At 36.3% G+C, this 4,976-nt stretch overlaps 1 protein-coding gene across 1 annotated transcript in view; it reads right to left on the reverse strand.

Moving 5' to 3' along the window:
* The window catches only part of LOC144979515 (uncharacterized), a 144,740-nt gene that overhangs the window by 47,549 nt on the left and 92,215 nt on the right, over nt 1-4,976 (reverse strand). The window lies entirely within an intron of this gene.

The raw sequence follows: 4,976 nt of genomic DNA on the forward strand, positions 1-4,976 counted from the left end.
GAGAGAGAGAGAGAGAGAGAGAGAGAGAGAGAGAGGGGGGGGGGAAGAGAGAGAGAGAGAGAAAAACAGAGAGAGAGAGAAAGAGGGGGGGGGAAGAGAGAGAGAGAGAGAGAGAGAGGGGGGGGGGGGGAGAGAGAGAGAGGGGGGGGGGGGAAGAGAGAGAGAGAGAGAAAGAGAGAGAGAGAGAGAGTATGGTATTTAACTAAGGTATGAATAAAACAGGTCCTGAAAAGTCGTCAGTTATCACAATGTTTTAGTAATAAATAATAACGTGAAGTTGAATGTAAGCTTCAATTTAATTACAAAAACAGATCAAATGAACGTTTCGGGTTTCCCCTTTATTAACAAAACAGGATGAATGAAACACCACAGATGAATGAGATGATGATCATCTCATACATCTGTGGTGTTTCATTCATCCTGTTTTGTTGATAAAGGGGAAACCCGAAACGTTCATTTGATCTGTTTTTGTAATTAAATTGAAGCTTACATTCAACTTCACGTTATTATTTATTTCTTCAAGCTTCGAGCAGCAACATTTACACTACACAATGTTTTAGTAAATTTTAATAACTAGAGAGGTTTTCCTTTGTCTGTTTCCTATCCTGTTTGTGATGGAACAGTCAAAGCCGATAGTTGGACGTAATTTTTAGGAGATAAAAATTCTAGTTGCTATGGTTGACTTTAATAATCAACAAGATACCCTCACAAGGATTAAATAACACTTCAAGATTCTTTAAATTTTGTAGTCTGGCATCAACTTTCAATTTCAATAAGTTTTAAAGACTTAGAGATGCTCATGAAGTTGAGAAATTGGAGCCAAAATTTTTAATTTCTACAAATTTTTTGTAATAGTTTGCAGGTCTGTTCATATATGACCTTAAAGTGTGGTATGGTCAGTTGAACTCCTGAAATATAACAAAGTAGTAATGTGTAAATACTGTACATAATTAATTTTCCAATTGGAATAAAACATTACAAGCTACAACACTCCAGCATTTTGGATTTTTTTGTTGTGATTTCTTTTGACATCTGTCATTCAAAGGGGTCCCTAACAGCAACTGGGTGGGGTTTCTAACCTCCCATAGTGGGCAGGGAGGTACTTATTGTGTCTTCTATGCCCCTGTATCTGTTTTCCAATTGCTTCCTGTCTTTGTCTTGGAATGACGTGCGGCTATGCGGTCTAGTGGTATGACACTCGCTTTCGGATCGGAAGGTCCTGGGTTCGAGCCTCGCTCGGCGCATAGTTGAGTCCTTGGAGAAGGCTCTTTACTCACATTCTCTCACCGTACTCAGGTGTAAAATGAGTACCTGGCCGTTAACAGCGTTGTCTCTGTCCCAAAAATTTGTAATATCGCCTGACAGGCATCATGTCTTGTCCTACATGTTATGTGTTGCTGTTGGCCAGGGACCCCTTGTAAAGCGCTTTGAGCACATTTAGTGGATATATGGCGCTGGCTTCCGGCGACAACAGACGTGTTGTGAATGTTTACCTATTTTCTACACATATTTTTATTCATTTATCATTCAATCGTCGGAATTTAAGCCTAATTTTTATTCAAAATGGATGTGAAGTATATATTGTTCCTGATTTTTATATTTATTAGTATATTTATAAGCATACATGGTGTTTTAGCCTGTGATTTTGCTGCCAAAATAAGCCTATCGATAACTTATACTTCAGAGACTCTCCGATCCCTCCAACCCGTGTCACCCCCACCACCCACTATTGACACATCGTTTATTAAAGTAAGAAAGAGGGGGAGAAAAGGAGGAATAAAAACAAAATTTAACAGACGGCCTTTTCGTCCATTTTTACCCTGTGAAGTGACAGGTAATGTAAGATCACTGAAAAATAAAATTGATGAACTGTTTTCACTGTGTCGTTTTAATAGTGACTATCGTCAAGCCTCCATAATAGCGTTAACAGAGACTTGGCTATCTCCTCACATACCATCATCATGTTTTAATATTGAACAATATTCACTATTTCGAGGAGATCGGACTAATGTAAATAAACGAACTGGGGGTGGGGTGTGCACATATATTAACAACAAATGGTGCCACCCCAATAACTGTCAGATAAAGAAAATGTATTGTGACGATTATATTGAATTTATTACTGTTTCGTCACGACCATATTATCTACCCCGAGAATATACTCATGTCATCATCATCAACGTCTACATTCCACCATCATCAGACAACACCACAGCGAAAAATATTTTGAGGAAAGAAATACAGGACATTCAAATTAAGTCACCCGATGCCGTATTGATGGTCACTGGCGATTTTAACCAATGTAACGATTTTACTCTCCCGGGACTTCATCAATACGTGGACTGCGAGACAAGGGACAAAAAACATTAGATTTATTCCTGTGTAATATTAAAAATAGTTATAAATGTTTACCCCGTGCCCCATTAGGTTTATCTGACCACTGCATGCTCTTGCTACTCCCCACCTACCGCCCTGTTTTTAAACGTGTAAAACCAGTAAAGAAAAGTGTACAGATCTGGAACGGAAGTGTGTGTGAAGATTTGCGTGGTTGTTTTGAATGCACTGACTGGAATGTTTTTATCGAATCATGTGATAGTGTGGATGAGCTGAATGACTGTGTGAGTGAGTATTTAAAATTCTGTGAACAGCTAGTGTCTTGTAAAAAAGAAATAAAATATTATCCTAACAACAAGCCTTGGATAACAAAAGATCTAAAACTTTTATTGAACCAAAAGAAAACTCTCTATACTAGTGGAAACAAAAAAGATCTGAAAACAAAACAAAAAGAGATAAAGAGGGTAATATCTAGTTGTAGAGATAAGTACAAAAATAAAATTGAAAAATGCTTTTCTTCTGGGGATATACGGGACACGTGGCGGGGGCTTAAAACTGCTGTGAACTATAATCCAAAGCCCACGATTATATCAGAAGATATCGAAATTGAAACTTTAAATAAATTTTATTCACGTTTCGACACAGCAAACAAATTTGATATTGAAAATGAAAAACATAAATTAGACAGGGCTTTGGAAGATGAAATGACTATTGAGGTCAGTGAAGAGGAAACGAGATTCGTATTTTCGAAACTAAACGAGAGGAAGGCTGCTGGGCCGGATGGATTGAAAGGAAAACTATTAAAGGAATGTGCCCACCAGCTTTCCCCCATTTATACACATATTTTTAACTGGTCCCTCCAATGCTTTTTCGATCCCTGAAATTTGGAAAACTTCAAAAATTATTCCTGTTCCAAAAAAAGAAAAACTTGAAACTATGAACGATCTCAGACCTGTTGCACTGACTTCAATAGTCATGAAATCTTTAGAAAAACTTGTTCTTGTTAAAATTAGGAATCAGTTTATGCCATTGAGTGATAGTCATCAATTTGCTTACAAACCAGGACGTGGCGTAGAGGATGCCATTTTGCTGTTTACAAACAACATCTACAGGCATCTAGATCACGCTAGGAGCTATTGCAGATTGCTTTTTGCAGATTTTTCTTCAGCGTTCAATACAATGCAACCTCAGTTGGTTGTTCAAAAATTGACTAGTCTGAATTTAAACAAGTATATAATTGCTTGGGTGCTCGAATTTCTTACGGAGAGAGCACAATATGTTCAATTAGGACAAAACAAATCTTCCTGTATAACTACAAATACTGGTGCTCCTCAGGGTTGTGTATTGTCCCCTGTATTATTCACAATATACACGAATGACTGTAGAAGTCAAAACCTGAGTGTACCTTTAATAAAGTTTGCAGAAGACACCGCTCTTCAAGGCCTCATAACAAATGGCAACGAAGTGGCTTATAGGCAAGAAATTGATAGATTTGTGTCTTGGTGTGATGCCCACCACCTAGAGCTTAACATAAGCAAGACAAAGGAGCTAGTGATTGACTTTAGGAGAGTGAAGGAACCGATAGAACCGTTAAAATTAAAGGACCAATTCGTCCAGCGAGTTCCTCACTACAAATACCTTGGTGTAACGATTGATGACAGGCTCAAGTGGGATGAACACTTGAAAATAATTAGGCATAAGGTGTGCAGACGTACATATTTTTTATCAAAACTCTCTCAGTTTAGAATAGATAAAACCCTCTGCACATTATTTTATAGAGCAGTCATCGAAAGTGTTTTGTCATTTTGTATAACAGCTTGGGGAGGCAATTGCTTAGCAGTGGAAAGGAACAAAATAAATTCAAATATTAAAAAATCCATTAAACGCTATATAAATGATGTTGACGATGTAGATCTTTTATACGAGAAATTTTGTATAAATAAAATAACTAAAATATTAAATGACCAGTATCATCCACTAAGACCATCAATTATTATGTCAGAAAGAAGTGGTCGCCCTTTCTCTATTTCAACGAAAACAGAGAGACACCGAAAATCTTTTCTGCCGTCCAGTATTAGGCTTTATAACAACAAGCAATAATCATTTTATATAATTATTTCTCATTTTTACTTTAAAAAAATATAAATATTAATTTATCAATTTATTTGTTTTGCAATCTTTTCAATTTTCAATTTATAGTGACAGTTTTAACTATTTTACAGTGTTTGAAATTATTCATATTATAAAGCGCAGCTCTGGTTATAGAGCTGCTCCTTTTTTATATATATACATCCTATTTCCATTGTATTTTTATCTTATGTGTAAATTATAACACGTCTGTACAAAAAATTTCCTTTTTGGGATGCAATAAAGTATTATTATATTATTATTTATTATTATTATTATTATTATTATTATTATTATTATTATTATTATTATTATTATATGTTTATCCGAACCAGCGACCACCTGAGCTCTAGCCCTTCGGTCTTGTGCCATGACGTAGAAGTTAGATGTCTTTTGTAGTTGTTCCAGGTGACTATAAAGTGTGTTACTGATGCTTGGATTTGGTGGGAGGAATGTGCATCTCAGGTCTTCAAGAGGTTGACATTCAAGCAAGTGGTGTGTTACTGTTTCATTGG

Source organism: Berghia stephanieae, chromosome 9 (assembly GCF_034508935.2).
Source record: "Berghia stephanieae isolate SIO BIC M18660-M18661 chromosome 9, UCSD_Bste_1.3, whole genome shotgun sequence".
NCBI lineage: Eukaryota > Metazoa > Mollusca > Gastropoda > Nudibranchia > Aeolidiidae > Berghia > Berghia stephanieae.